Source organism: Eschrichtius robustus, chromosome 19 (genome assembly GCF_028021215.1).
Source record: "Eschrichtius robustus isolate mEscRob2 chromosome 19, mEscRob2.pri, whole genome shotgun sequence".
NCBI classification, from domain to species: domain Eukaryota; kingdom Metazoa; phylum Chordata; class Mammalia; order Artiodactyla; family Eschrichtiidae; genus Eschrichtius; species Eschrichtius robustus.
In genome coordinates, this window is record NC_090842.1 from 4,551,424 (window position 1) to 4,567,973 (window position 16,550).

A 16,550-nucleotide genomic window follows, 5' to 3' on the forward strand; every position below is an offset into this window, starting at 1 on the left:
CGGCCACGCCGCCCAGAAGTGGAGGGAAGCACTTTAGAAATATTTGGCTGTGGGCCTCTCACCAGGGCTGGGCTAAGGTCTCCTCCCGGGTTCCCTGGCTCCCACTCTGAACTCCAACCATCCATTCTCCACACTGTAGCCAGAACACGCTTTCAAAATGCAAATGTGATCATGTCCCCCCACCCCCACCCCGGTTAAAACCTCAATTGCCGTAGCCCACTGCTCCTAGGATAAAGACCGGATTCCTCCTCCAGGAAGCCTCCCTGACTGCACACATGAACACGCCCACTTCATGGCACCACACGCCCCTGACTGCCATTCTCGAGGGTGTTGGCGGGTCCACTGTCCAGCATCCCTGAATCACGGCACCTTTGGGAACCACTCCATCGGCGGTGCTCAGCCAAGAGCAAGCACTCTGAGAACACATCTGTGGATGAATGAGCGCCATCCATAAACAGTGCTGGTGCAGCCTTATTATTCACATCGCGATTTCTTAAGTCTTGCCTTCTAGCCGGAAGTTAGGATACGTGATCACGCAGTGTGGTGCATCTCTACACAGCCACAAAATTTTGGCATTGCCATCTTAAATGCTGAGGATGGTATGATCACTCCAATTTCATCTGGTTCTTAGTCTATAGACTTTCTGGGGAAATAGCTCGGCAAAAAAGTGGAGACTAGAGACAGTGGTCCCTGGAAACCCTGTTAGTTACCTGCATCCTTGCCTCCCAGGCATGGAAGGAGCAGCCCCAACCTGGGATGTCCCCTCTCCTGGGGTCAGGAGATGCAGTTGTCCTGTGACCATTATACTAATCACTGAAGACCACTGTCAAAGAGGGAGCCGCCTGGGGCCATTCTGAAAGGCAGCTGCCCAGGTGAGCTGAGGCCACAGGTCCAGCCCAAACAAAAAAACTGTTGGAATCTTCCCAGGGGCCAGCTTCTGAACTGTCTCTCCTCGACTATACCTTGGGGTTAGGTCCCCAAGCCCCTGGGGCCAATGCAGCAATGACACGGGAAGAGGCTACTGAGGGGTGAAACGTGGAGCCTGCGGTTTTCTGGGACCCGTCCCTGCTGACACTTCAGGGTTTTCCTAAGGTTCCCTAAGGTTTGCCATCACTGTTCTTTCGGTTAAAATAATAATTCTCTTCCAAAGGGGCAGGTGGTGAGGTTTGTGACTCTTGCTTTTGGCAAAGAAACAAGGGGAAAAACAAACCCACACAGTCTGGAAGGAAAGGAGCTGGCCAAAGAGTGAGATTTGGACCTAGTTCCTCAGCATCTGGGCCACGAACGGAGAAAATGAAGTGTTTCAGCCTCAAAATCATCGTCATTCTGATCAACATCGCCGCCGCCGTTATAAAGTTTGTCCAGCCTTGAGCCAAGGCTGTGGGCACTATTACTGTCTGTATTTCAGGGACAAGAAGGTGGAGGTTTAGACTCAAGATGTCAGGGCTTCTAAGTGGCAGGGCTGGGCCTGCCCCGCACGCAGATTCCTTACCTGGGCATCCTTGTCTGCGGTGTTCCCCTGCGCCCCGGACATCCAGGCAGCTCCGGCAGGTAGAAGGCTGGGAAGTTGAAAGATCAGGTTGAGTGGGGACCTTGGACCCAATTTTCCCATTGGTGTGATCACTCCAATTTCATTATCAGGGGGAAGAAATCTGGCTCTTAGTCTATAGAATTTCTGGGGAAATAGCTCAGCAAAAAGTAGACACTAGAGACAGTGGTTCCTGAAAATCCTGTTAGTTATCTGCATCCTTGGCTCCTGGGGATGGAAGGGGTGGCCCCAACCCCGGACGTCCCCTCTCCTGGAGTGGGTGCTGGTCTCCCCGTAGATGTCACCCCTCTTGCTCATAGGAGGGTGTGGCAGTGTTCCAGTGTGGATCCCAAGGCCACCACGTCCTAGCCACAGCACCTCGGGCAAGTTAATTACACGCCTGGAGCCTCAGTTTTCCCACCTATAAAATGGGCTCAGGGTACCTAACTCACAGATTTGCCGGGAAGCATTTTGCCCCCTCTCCTCCTTTGGGCCTTGGTGTAAATTATTTCCACCTGGAAGCCTTTCTGCTCCCACCCTGCTCCGGACAAGTAGGTTCCCGGAGCACCTCTTCTTGGACCCTCCTCACCCTTGAAATTCCTGTCCTGTGTTCGTTGCTTCCCTGAGGGCGAGGGCTGGGGCGGGGTCTGTCTCGTTGACCCTGGAACCACCAGGGTCAGCTCCAGTGCCTGGCACACAGTGGGTGCTTTTGGCATCTCTGGAGCTGGGAGGGACAGGCAAGGATGTCCAGGGCAGCCGGGGCCTCTCAAACAATCCGAGCAATGGGCCGCCCACCTGAACGTGGTAATCTGCAGCAGCCACTGGGGGACTGAGAGGGCACAGGTGTATTTCAGTGTTTTTGGATGTCGAGCATCTGAAAAACAGGTGCTGGGCTGCGCTGTGACATCACAGATTTGGGGCTACTTCCTTTTTTTTGGTTGTTATTTTCTGTAACTTTTTATTTTGGTATAATTACAACAGAAAAGTTGCAATAATATAAGGGATTCCCGTGTACCTTCACCCAGATTCATTTACATTTTGCCCCATTCTTCCTCTATGTTTTCATGTAAATATAATATATACATAAGTTGCAAACATCAGCCACTTTTCTCCCTAAACACTCTGGTGTGTCTTTCCTAAGAACACGACTTTCTATTACCTAAATGCAAAAAAATGACCCAAATCAGGAAATTTAACATCTTACCAGAGTATAATACAGCCGAACCTCAGAGATATTGCTGGCTCGATTCCAGACCACTGCAATAAAGCAAATATTGCAATAAATCACCCGAATTTTTTGGTTTCCCAGTGCATACGAAAGTTATGTTTATACTATAGTCTGTTAAGTGTGCAATTACATTATGTCTGAAAAAACAATGTACATGCCTTAATTTAAAAATACTGCATTGCTAAAACATTCTAACCATCATCCGAGCCGTCAGCGAGTCAAAACTTTTTGCTGGTGGAGGGTCTTGCCTGGGTGTTGATGGCCGCTGACTGATCAGGGCGGTAGCTACTGAAGGATGGCATGACTGCGGCAATTTCTTTCTTTCTTTTTTTTTTAGAGAGCAGAAAAATAATTCATTCCAAAGGAGGGCAGAAATAAGAAATTCATCCTGAAAACATACTTTGGTATAATTCTGGTGGGACAGATTTTCCCTCTGAACACGTTCTCCTACTGACTGCCCCACTGGAGTCTTATTGTCACGTAACACATTTTAAACACTTCGCTGATTCTCGTGTTGTGAGCAGGCAGGAGCCGTCTTCAAATCCACAGTTTCCAAGGAGAGAGTAATGTTATTTCTCCGAAGAACAGCATTTTCTATCTCGGAAGAGTACATAAACATTTTATAGAGGCAGCACAGTTTAGATTCAATAGGCACATCATTCATCAAAGTGCAAAAGAGGTGACAGGAAAAAATACCGCATTGTAGAATAAGATATTCAAATGTGGTGGGAACGTTTAAGGCAGCTGACGGCCAAAGTGGGCGAGTCAAGGAAGGTGGTCTGGGTATGGAGGTGATTTTGCATCCAGAGGAGTTCTCTTCGTGACCTCAGTGACTGAGCACTGACGAGCAGGTCTTCTTACTCAAGGCCAATGATGCTTGAGGTTCCAGATGGTTTCATTTTTCAACTGTGGTCCAAAGAGGGGGTTGAGTTGGGCCAGAACTGCAATCAGCCAGAAGAGGTAGCTGCAAACGGAACAGGTCACCAACATGGCGATGCTGACTACCCGGGTGGGACCCTCAGGGATGAAGCAGGGCACCAGGAAGCCGGCGAAGCCCCAGAACACGCGCATCACGATGAGGGGCACGGTGAGGCCGGTATACGCCATGGTTGCTATGGGAGGTGCCAGCCCCTGCCCCGCCGCCTCACTCGCGGCAATTTCTTAAAATAAGACAACAGGGGCTTCCCTGGTGGCACAGCGGTTGAGAATCTGCCTGCCAACGCAGGGGACACGGGTTCGAGCCCTGGTCCGGGAAGATCCCACGTGCCGCGGAGCAACTGGGCCCGTGAGCCACAGCTACTGAGCCTGCGCGTCTGGAGCCTGGGCTCCGCAACGAGAGAGGCCGAGACGGTGAAGAGGCCCGCGCACCGCGATGAAGAGTGGCCCCCGCTCGCCGCAACTAAACTAGAGAAAGCCCTCGCACAGAAACGAAGACCCAACACAGCCATAAATAAATAAATTAATCAATTAAAAATAAATAAATAATAAGACAAGAGTCAAGTTTGCCGCATCGATTGACTTCCGTGAACAATTTCTCTGTAGCATGTAATGCTGTCTGATAGCATTTGACCCACAGTAGAACTTATTTCAAAATTGGAGTCAGTCTTCCCAGACCCTGCTTTATCAACTAAGTTGATATAATATTCTAAATCCTTGGGACATCCCTGGCGGTCCAGTGGTTAGGACTCCACGCTTCCACTGCAGGGGGCGCAGGTTCCATCCTTGGTTGGGTAACTAAGATCCTGCATGCCGCGCGCGCGGCGTGGCCAAAAAAAAAAAAAAAAAAATCTAAATCCTTTGTTGTCGTTTCAACAATCTTCACAGCGTCTTCACCTGGAGTAGATTCTATCTCAAGAAACCACTTTCTTTGTTCATCTATAAGAAGCAACTCCTCACCCGTTCAAGTTTTATCATGAGATTGCATCAATTCAGTCACATCTTCAGGCTCTACTTTTTTTTTTTAAACGTTATTTCCAGTGCACTTTTGTTTTCTTAATTAATTTATTTATTCTTGGCTGCCTTGGGTCTTTGTTGCTGCGTGCAGGTTTTCTCTAGTTGTGGCGAGCAGGGGCTACTCTTCATTGCAGTGCACGGGCTTCTCACTGTGGTGGCTTCTCTTGTGGACCGTGGGCTCTAGAGCGCAGGCTCAGTAGTTGTGGCGTGCGGGCTTAGTTGCTCTGTGGCATGTGGGATCTTCCCGGACCAGGGCTCGAACCTGTGTCGCTTGCATTGGCAGGCGGATTCTTAACCACTGTGCCACCAGGGAAGCCCCCAGGCTCCACTTCTAACTCTAGTTCTCTTGCTGTTTCCACCACATCTGCAGTTCCTTCCTCCACTAAATCCTGAACCCCTGAAAGCTGTCCATGAGGGCTGGAATCGACTTCTTCCAAACTCCTGTGTATGTCAATATTTGGACCTCTTCCCATGAACCATGAATGTTCTTAATGGCTGTTTCCTCTGCCGTGACCATCTCTCGTTCAGTGCAGCCACCTTCATGGATGACCTGAGCCGCAGCTTCTGGAGGACTTGCTGCAGCTTCCCCCTCGGCACCTGCGGCTTCACCTGGCGCTTTCGTGCTACGGGAGGCGAGGCGGCTTCTGTCCTTCAACCTCATGAACCGACCTCTGTTTCAGACTTTCCTCTGCAGCTCCCTCCCCTCTCTCAGCCTTCGTAGAACTGGAGAGAGTTGGGGCCTTGCTCCGGATTAGGCTGTAGCTTCAGGGAATGTGGCTGGTTTGATCTTCTATCCAGACCATTCAGACTTTCTCCATATCAGCAGTACGCCTGTTTCATTTTCTCATCATCCGTGTGTTCACTGGAGCAGCACTTTAATTTCCTTCAGGAACCTTCTTTTGCATTCACAACTTGGCTGACAGTTTGGCAAGAGAGGCCTCGCTTTTGGCCTGTCTTGGCTTTTAACAAGCCTTCCTCACTAAGCTTCATCGTTTCTAGCTTTTGCTTTAAAGTGAGCGATACACGACTCTTCCTGAAACACTGAGAGGTTATTGCAGGGTTATTAATTGGCCTAATTTCAATATTGTTGTGTCTCAGAATAGGGAGGCCCAAGGAGAGAGAGAGAGGGGGAAACGGCTATGGACTGGTCAGAACACACATGATATTTATGGATTAAGTCTGCCTTCTAATATGGGTGTGGTTTGTGGTGCCCCCGAACAATTACAAGAGTCACATTAAGATCACTGATCACAGATCACCATGACGAATATAACAACAATGGAAAAGCTGGAAATATTGTGAGAATTACCAAAGTATGACACAGAAACAGGAAGTGAGCAAATGCTGTGGGAAAAATGGCACTGATAGACCTGCTGGACACAGGGGCGCCACAAACCAGCAATCTGTAAAAAACACAGTATCCGCGAAGCGCAATAAAGTGAAGTGCAATAAACCAAGGTTGGCCTGTACTATTAGGGCATCATAGTATATTTCGTGTACTCTAACGTGTCACAGTACTACTGTGTAACCCACAGCTCACTCTCTAGGTCATCCCAGCGAAGCCTCTAGGAAGCCTTTATTTCCCGGGTCCAGGACCCACTTGTGTGTAGTTACCCCGTTCCTTTGTCTCCTCCGATTTGGAATGGTTTCCTGGACTGTCTTTCTTTCTTGACTTGCTTTTAAGAGTGTCCTTCTTGGACTTCCCTGGTGGCACAGTGGTTAAGAATCCACCTGCCAATGCAGGGGACTCGGATTCGAGCCCTGGTCCGGGAAGATCCCACATGCCGTGGAGCCGCTAAGCCCATGCACCACAACTACTGAGCCTGTGTGCCGCAACTACTGAAGCCCGTGTGCCACAACTACTGAGCCTGCGCGCCTAGAGCCCGTGCTCCACAACAAGAAAAGCCACTGCAATGAGAAGCCCGCGCACCGCAACGAAGAGTAGCCCCCGCTCGCGGCAACTAGAGAAAGCCTGCGTGCAGCAACGAAGACCCAACGCAGCCAAAAAAATAAATAAATAAATGAATAAATTTATAACAACACCAACAAAAAGAGTGTCCTTCTTGTTTTGACGCATGAGTTGGGAACTCTGAAAGCCATTCGGAGCCAAGTTTGGAGAATTAAGTGTGTTATGAAACTGATGTGCACCTTTCTGGTCACATTCTGTCACATGGCCCTGAAATGTGGCTGTGAGCGACCCTGGGTCAGGGACTCCCTCTGAGGGTGGCGTGGCCTATCAGGAGCAGGCAGTTTAACCCAACTGCTCGGACTCAAATCCTGGCTCTGTTCCTTCCAGCCTGTGTGACATTGGGTAAGTCACCTACCCTCTCTGTGCCTCAGTTTCCTCATCTGTGAAATGGAGATAATACTGGTAGCTACCGCATGAGGCTGTTATGAGGATTGATAAGTTAATATTTGTAAAGAGCTGAGAACAGTGCCTGGCACGGGTGAAATGGGGAGGATTTTTGGAATACGGTGGCTGTCGGGTTTCAACCATACAATCTTAAAGATGCAGTGTGTGTCACATTAATTCTGGGTACAGTGGCTCGGTCTTATGAAAGTATTCGTGCTCCCCACTGTTCCTTTACCCTGGACTCTCCCTTTACACACACACACACACACACACACACACGGGAGGAAACACAAGACCTCCTTTTCTCCGCTGATTTTCTAAGCCCAGAACACCAGGCGGGAAGGACATTTAAACTGTCACCTGAGGCTCCCAGCCTCCAATCCACTGCCTTCTGAGACTCTGGCTGGAAAAGGATTGGTTGCCACTCCACAGACAACTCACCGGGAGAATTATTCCCCTTCACTGTTTTCCCTATTTTAGCTAGAATCACTGAACGAGGCGGGCAGGGTGAACATGGGGAAGGGGGCCTTGCAGAAACAAATCCTCTTCTCGTAGGGCTGAGGAAGCAGCCTGTGGATCCAGCTCGCAGGTTTCCTGCACAGGGAAATCAACTTCTCCCCCTTCCATCCGTGTGGGCTCGGTTTACAACCACACACATCCTCACCTACAGCCCAGGGCTCCTGACACCGGAAAACAGGGCCAGGCTCCCATGGGCTTCTCCTGGTCTAGTCTGGTCAGTTTCATGTTCATTCATTCACTCATTTGTTCATCCATGTGTTGCTGGTATGAGCACTTTCTGTTGCTCAGCTATTTTTATAACCAGTCACTTATTATTGTGATACAATCAGACACATTTGCAGGGCTATCTTTGTTATCGTATTATTCATCAGCCTTTATTAAATAGTCCAGGTGTTGTTTTAAACACCTTACACACACTATCTCATCGACTCCTCGTGACCGCTCTATGAGACAGGTACTATTATTGGGCCCCTTGTACAGATAAGGAAATGGAAGCACAGAGAGGTTAAGGAACTTGCCCAAGATCACACAGCTAGAAGGGACCCCACAGGGACTCTGACCCGGGGGCTCCTCATTCTTTAGTTATACCCCCTCGCTTGATGATACCAGAGATGAAAAAGAGTTTTGAGATGGTGAGAGAAGCTGATGGTCACGTGGTTTGAGGATGAAGCCCAGCTCAGGCCTATCAGCTGTGGGACAAGTCTCCAAGGCGTGTGGGTCTCCCACTGGGGCTCAGAGAGGGACCTCAAAGACCGCCTACACTCAGCAAGTGGAGTGGACCTGGGATCCAGCGCAGGTCTGAGGTTCTGGCTGTGCACCTGGGTGCTGTGTGCCCCGGCGTAGCGGCCAAGGTCACAGAGGGGCAGCTGGGTCTACGGGAAGGTTTGGCCAGCATCTGGTTCTGCCTCTTGTCTGCATGACTTTGGCCCAATGATTTAACTCGGGCCTCTGGCAAGTGGGCATAACAACAACTCTTAGGTCATGGGGCTGACGTGACGACAAGATAAAGCATTTTAGCACGCTCAGCTCAACAAGGAGGAGGAAACAGGGCCCTTCACTTTGACACTGCACTGTATTTGTTACCTTGAAGCAAGCCAAGGGAGGGGAGGGGGTGGCAGTGTGGTTTGAATTAAGCTGTTTATACGCACCCTCGTCCAGTGACAAATGGCTGTAGTGACGGAGGAGCGTGGTTTCAATTTTCCATCTGGGATCAGACGTCTCGAGGCTCTGCCAGCCTTGTCCGGAAGTGGGCAGGTCATCCTAGCAGCCTCGGGAAGGGGGGAAGGGGGCTCTTGATCCGCCTGCCTGCGCCACCAGACCAGCCGGGGGAGGAAGACAGTCCTCTCTGACCTCGCCTGGGCCTCGCTGGGACTTTCGCGCTGTCCTCGCCGCTGTGTCCCCCCGCACCCCTGCGTGACAAGGCCATCTTATTTGGGAGGCAAAACCGTGTTAGCCCAGGTCCACGCCCATCAGTAGAGATGCTTCATCTCAATCCACCCACGGGCCAGGTCTGGTGCTTCCAGGCCAGCCCAGCAGGGAGGGTCAGGCCGTATAGGCAGCCGGAAGGGCAGGCTGGGCTTCTGTTCATTTCCGTCTTGATTTCCGAAGTCCCACAGGGTGCAAGGGCTCGCCAGAGGCAACTCAAGCTGGAAAGAAGCTCGCGATGAAGGCAGGTCTGGGATTGAGCTCAGGGGACAGATGGACCTGGGCAAGGTGCTCGGCTGCGCTGGGCCTCGGTTTCCCCATCTGTAAATGGGGTATGTGGGGTTGTGGCGAGGAGTAAATAGGGGATGCCTGTGAGGTGTGGTGAATTTTCCAGCCACCCACTCCTGTGAGGAAACTTGATCTTTAGATCTCAAGTCCCCCCCCTCCTCTCCCCACTATCTAATGAACTTGGTGGAATAAAACTGGTCATTCAGAGAAAGACATCCTGGTTTTCCTTGTTGTTTCAAGTTTAAATCAGTTCATTCAGAAGGCCCTCCTTCCCCCCTTCTCCTTGAGGTGGTTTTTAATGGCCTTTAAAAACAGAAGTCAGAGCCCAGCCCTCCACGGCCCTGGACCCACCTGTGGCCCCCATTTTCCTGGAGTCAAACCCCAGTCCTTTCCACGGCCTGATGACTGTCCCCAGTCTGTCCTCGGCTCTCGCTGCCCCTGCCCGTGCTCTCCCTCCCCGTGGCCTCCGTTGGGCCCTTGGACCAGGCACGTTCTCTCTCCAGCACCTTGGGGCTCGCCGCTCCCTCCACCTGGAACTCTCCGCCCTCTGACTGCCACTGGGTTCCTCCCTCACCTCCATCCCCCCCTTTCAAATGTCACCTTCTCAGGGACCTGACCTCACCTTCCTGACCACTCAGTGTAAAATACCAACAGCCCCAGCCTCGGCACTCCCTGTCCCCTTCCTCATTCTTTGATCTTTATAGCACTTCTCACCAACTGACATAGAATGTGTGTAACTTGTTTTGTTTAATGCCCGCCTCCCTCACATGAATGTAAGCTCCATGTGGGAGCAGACACACTTGTATCTATTGTTTTTTTTCATCTGTAGTGTCTCTAGGACCCAGACAGTGCCTAACACACAGTAGGTGTTCAATAAATGTCAGATGGATGGAGGGAGGGGTGAATGGATGGATGGATGGATAGATGGATAGATGGATAGATGGATAGATGGATGGATGGATGGATGGATAGATGGATGGATGGGTGGATGGGTGGATGGATGGCTGGCTGGATGGTAGATGATGGATGGATGGACGGATGAATGGATGGGTGGATGGGTGGGTAGATGGTAGATGGTGGATGATGGATGGATGGATGGACGGAGGGATGATGGATGGATGGACGGATGAATGGATGGGTGGGTGGGTGGGTAGATAGTAGATGATGGATGATGGAGGGATGGGTGGGGTGGCTGTCTTCAGTCTGCAGGCGGGGGAATCCTGCAAGTTCTGGAAGGAAGTGGGGAACAAGTCCCTTCTACTCTGCAGTTTCCTGGAACTGAGCTGGGGGTTTCCTCCCTTTGTCCCCACCTGACTCCAGCACAATGAGAGGCAGGCACAGGTGGCCCTTCACAGCACCCTGTACTTATTTAAGCAAAAAAGGGACTTGTTACAAGAACACTGTGGCTCCCACAGAATCTCAAGGAGGGCTGGAGGACCAGGCAGGAGGGTTCTGCAGCCAGAAATGACACCCAAAATCAGAATGGTCTGGTGGGACCAGACCTGTGGGTAGCTGCCATACAGCCCGCCAGGGTGCGAGTCCAGACTCTCCTGTTATCCCATGCCTAGGGTTGCCAGATGAAACAGAGGTGAGCCAGTTCACTTTGAACTGCACAAAAACAACAGTATTTTAGTAAAGGTATGTTCCATACAATATTTTAATGTTATTATTATTATTTTACTTTGTCTAAATCTGGCACCCCCACCTGCTATCCCTGAAGTCCCTCCCACTGCTCCCCCGAGAAAAGTCTCTGGACACCAGCTTCCTTGCACCAGGGGCTCCCAACTGGAAGTTACAGAAACACATCCCAGGCATGCACCCTAGCTGCAAGGGATTCTGGGAAAGCAAGTGTCTCCAAGTTTCTACAGCACGAGGTGGGCTCAGCCTCCTGGGGTTGGGGAGCCCCTCAGACCATGGCCAGCAGCTGGGTTTAGGCTTCTGCTCTCCCATTCTCTGCAGAGGCTGGGCAGGGTGAAGAACCAGATTCTCCCCAAACCTGTTGTGTGGTCCATGAGATGTGGCTTTTGAGATCCGAGCATCCTTTTCCTCAACCTATCTTCTCCACCAGAGAGTTTCACATATCTATTTAGATACAGTCTCCACCAAAAGGAAGTAGGGCTCCTTGGAGAAATGACTGATTCCAGGACTAGGGCAAGGAAAGTACAAGGCGAGCCAGGAACACCTTGTGCCAGAAAGCTGAGCCAAAACTGATGGGCTGTGTCAAAAGGACACAGAGCCAGCTGGAAGGGGCTCCCGTTGCTCAAATCTGGGATGATTTGAGCATCAAAAAAAAAAAAAAAAAAAAACAACCAACATTGTAATACACTGCATAAAATAAGAATTAATGAGTCCACAACAATATATGCCTGTGTGTATATATATTTGTATATAACGTGTGTGTATATATATTGTATATAACATGTATATTCCAAGTAATACACTTGGAATATACGTTTATAAAATACAATGTGTGTGTGAATAAATAAACGAATACGGGAGAAGGGAAACCTCTTCCTTAGAGGAAAGAGCCAACTGATAAATGTGGAAGGTGTTAGCATAATTAGAGCAGTTACCATTTGACAGCCATCATAAAATACTTGTGAGGGTGAGTGAAGGTTTTCTGGGGATAGGATATTTACATAGTTCCAATATATCTCTCTGCAAGATAATTATCTATTACCAAAAAATATAGGAACTTCACAGTGGAAAAATCTGGCAGACACCACCTTAATCAAGATCTCAAAATTGACATCAGAGCCCACAGCAAATAGACACATGCCCTTGGTATGAGGCACTGAGAAGCTTACAATGTCACTTCTGTGAGATTCCTTCCAAAAACGTGTCACCTGAATCTCAAGGAAAAAACATAAGACAAACTTGATTTGAGGAACGTTCCACAAAATATTTGGTCAGTAATCTTTTTAAAAATGTCAACATCGTAAAAGAAGAACATAAAGTAAGGAGTTGTCCAGATTCAAGGACACTAATAAGACATGAAAACTGAACGTGATTCATTAGCTGAGATTTTCTTTTGCCATAACGGACATTCCTGGGACAATCAGCAAAATCTGAATAAGGTCTGTAGATAAGATCACATAATGCATCCATGTTAACTTCCCTGATTCAGATAATTATACCAGGGTTTTGTAAGAAAATGTCTCGTTCCTCAGAAGAGAATGTTCTTGTTCTTAGGAAATACTGAAATATTTAGAGATAAAGTGGGTCTCATGTCTGCAACTCCCTCTTAAATAGAAAAGAAAAAAGGCAAAGAAGATGATCAAGGAAATGCAGTAAATGTTCATATCTGGGGAAGCTGCATGAAGGGTAGAGGGGAATTCTTTGGAGTATTTGTGTGACTTTTCTGCAAGTCTGAAATGACGTCAAAAGAAAAAATTAAAAAAACCAGAAATCTGTCTAGTAAATCAAAAGCTAAATAAAATTCACCTCTTTGTTCCTGCTGTTCTGCTGTGGTCTCCCTTCCCTGAGAACAGCAGGGGCTGCTGCCTGAAGGCCCAGGGCAGGGTTTTAGATGGAAAAAAATGGCAGGAATGCACAACATATTTGTTAAAATAATGGTATACAACTAACATATATACAGCATTTATTATGTACCAGGCTTCCAAATGTTTTAAAAAAACTGTACTAACTTCTTTGAATCTCGTAACAACCAAAGTAGCTGCTATTGCAGCACTACTCACAACAGCCAAGACATGGAAACAACCTAAATGTAAACAGATGAATGGATAAAGATGTAGTACATATATACAACGGAATACTACTCAGCCATAAAAAAAAACCATAATGCCATTTGCAGCAACATGGGTGGACCTAGAGATTATCATATAAGTGAAGTCAGACAGAGAAAGACAAATACCATATGATATGACTTATATGTGGAATCTAAAATATGACCGAAACGAACTTATCTACGAAACAGAAACAGACTCACAGACATAGAGAATAGATTCGTGGTTGCCGAGGGGGAGGGGGAGTGGGGGAGGGATGGATTGGGAGTTTGGGGTTAGCAGATGCAAACGCTTATATAGAGAACGCATAAACAACAAGGTCCTACTGTAGAGCACGGGGAAATATATTCAATAGCCTGTGATAAACCATAATGGAAAAGAATATGAAAAGATATATGTATGTGTGTAACTGAGTCACTTTGCTGTACAGCAGAAATTAACACAACATTGTAAATCAACTATACTTCAATAAAACTAATTTAAAAAAAAAGTAGCTGCTATTATTGTTCCCATTTTATATATGAGGAAACTGACGCACAGAGAGGTTGAGTAACCTGTCCAAGGTTTCACAGAGTGTCAGAAGTAGAGCTGGGATCTGAACCCAGGCCCGCTGGCTCCAGATTCCTTTCCCATCTCTCAGAAGTGTCATATTGGGAAGATTTAAAGATTCAAACTATGAGGGGCTGAAAAGGGAAAACGGGACAGGGCACAGACTGGAGATTGGAACCACATCACTCACTAATTCCCAGAGTGCTGCCCCAACAGCGAGCTACGGAGGGGCTGGGGCAAAGACCCCAAAGAGTGAATGGTGGCCAATCCAAGTGTCCAGGGAGGTAAGCTATCACGTGGGCAACCAGCTACCACTGCTCAGCCTGCAGGACTGCTGTCTACCTGTTAGATTGGGTTGAACAGTATCCCTCCCAAATGCATGCCTTCCTGGAACCTCAGAATGTGACCTTGTTTTGAATTGGGATCTCTGCAGATGTAATTAGTTAAGGATCTGGAGATGGCCATGTAAGCTGGGGCAGAAATTGGAGTGATGTGGTCATAAGCCAAGGGATGCCTGGGGCCCCCAGAAGCTGGAAGAGGCAGGAAGGACCCTCCCCTGGAATCTCCAGAGAGAGCGTGGCCCTGCCCACACCTTGATTTCAGACTTCTGGCTTCCAGGACTGTGAGAGAATACATTTCTGTTGTTTAAGCCACGGGACTTGTGGTCATTTGTTACAGCAGCTCTAAGAAACTACACCTGTGGAAGTTCACAGGTGAGCTGCACCTTACCTATCCAAGGTCCCTTCTCCCATTCTTCTTCATAGGACCCGCTTTACAGTTGGATCTGCAATGTGCTCAGGAAAAACTATGCATCTCTCTCAACTTCCTTGCAGCTAGGAATGCCTGTGGGACCCAATTCTGACCAACAAGTTGTCAGTGGAAATTTACCGGCTGCGACTTCTGGGAAAGCTATGCTTCCATTGTTTTTCTGGGTGAGTTAGACTTGGGTTCTACTCTCCCAGCGATGGCAGAGTAGCTGCAATCAGACCAACCATTCTATGCGTGGCAACCATGAACTCCAGACAAAATATAAAATACAACGCTCTGATGGTTATTGTGAGAAGCAAAGGCAGGCAGAAACTGCATGGGAGTCAACACTTGGAGGAAGGGGACTGCACTGTGTGAGTCTCCAGTGTTTTTCAACTTTTTGCCGGAACACAGCCCTAGTCAGCATCCTAGAGGGGTGGCTAAACGTCTAAAAGAAGCCTCAAATCTTGAAGAACCAGAGGATGCAGCAGCTGGAAAGTGAGAAGGGAACCTCCAGAAAGGAGAGAGTTGCAGAAGGGGAATGCCAAATTCTGGGTACAAGCTCTGCCCAAGTCTCTGGCTCACCCCTGAACCAGGCATGCACACAGCAGACTCCCAGCAGCTCAGCGGAGGCCAACAGAACCGAGAGTGATTTCAGCTGCAGGCCACTGCAGTGGAGTAGAGTTTGAGTCCAGACAAGTTAATTCCCTGCTCAAACAAAATGCAACAATCTAGAATCTCCAGGATGCCTTACTGACAATGTCCAAGATATAATCTAAAATTACTAGACATACAAAGAAATAAACAAACCAAAAAATGTGTCCATCCTCAAGAGAAGAGGTCAGCACACTATGGCCCAGGGGACGGTCGTCTGCTTCTTCGTTTTTCTTTTCTTTTTTTTTTTTTTTGGTCTACTTTTAAAAATGAAGTTTTACTGAAACACAGTCACGTGTATCCACTTACATATCGTCTACGGCTGCTCTCAGACCACAACCACAAAGTTAAATCGTGATAGAGATGCTCAAAACCCTAAAATATTTATCAATCGGGTCCTTTAAGAAAAAGTATGCCAACCCCTGTTCAAGAGAAAAGACAATGAATGGTGACTGGTCCAGATAACAGGGATTAGCTGATCTGTATCTAGGTTGAAGTCATAAAGAAAAATACATTCAAAATAAATGAAAAACTGAGAAATTTCACCAAGAATTAGAAAATTAGGAAAAGAACCAACTGGACATTCTAGAATGGAAAAATACAATACCTATAATAAAAGGGGGCAAAATCAACTGCCATATGGCTTCTGTCTTTTGAAATGTCTCTTCCTTTCTGGAATGCCTATGACTTGCTGGAGGTGAACCAGTCATCTTTCTTTTTTTTTTTTTTTAATTAACTGATTAATTAATTTATTTATTTATTTTTGGCTGCGTTGGGTCTTTGTTGATGCGCGTGGGCTTTCTCTAGTTGTGGCGAGCGGGGGCTACTCTTTGTTGCATGCGTGGGCTTCTCATTGCGGTGGCTTCTCTTGTTGCAGAACACAGGCTCTAGGCGCACCGGCTTTAGTAGTTGTGGCACGCAAGCTCCACAGCTGTGGCTCATGGGCTTAGTTGCTCCGTGGCATGTGGGATCTTCTTGGGCCAGGGCTCAAACCTGTGTCCCCTGCACTGGCAGGCAGATTCTTAACCACTGCACCACCAGAGAAGTCCAAAGCCGTCATCTTTCAACCGCAAGGACACATGCCATGTGCTGAGGATGGCAGAGCAGTAAGTGGGAAGGAACCTGGTCCTTGAGAACTCCCCAGCACTGCACCCGCTCATCTAGGAAATGGGAATTTCTCACAACATCCTCACCCTCCTACCTTCCACCGTGGTTGGGTCTCTGTTACATGCAGCCCAACACATTTCTAGCTGACATGTTGACGAAGAAAATCTAATTAGGATTTGAATTATTATATTCAACAAGTATATTGAATTAGCAAGTTGTTGATGGAGACGTGTGCTTATTAGATGAGACAGCATGTGTTTCGTGCCCATTCAGTGCTGGCACATAGTGGTACTTGGCGCAGGTGAGGTCCTTTGCCACCTTCCTGGGTCAGGTAGGGGCAGGGGCAGCGGGCCTGGGCTATTGACAGCAGGATGGAGAGGAAATATCCTTGGGACCACAGCCATGTTTGGTGTAAGAAGGTGAGAGCAGGTGAGCTGCGAGCCTGCTGCCTGA

General features: G+C 48.3%; 1 pseudogene; it reads right to left on the reverse strand.

Annotated features, from left to right (window-relative positions):
- Positions 1-3,410: 3,410 nt before the first annotated feature.
- Positions 3,411-3,863, reverse strand: LOC137753514 (V-type proton ATPase subunit e 1 pseudogene; annotated as a pseudogene).
- Between the last annotated feature and the right edge of the window lie 12,687 nt (positions 3,864-16,550).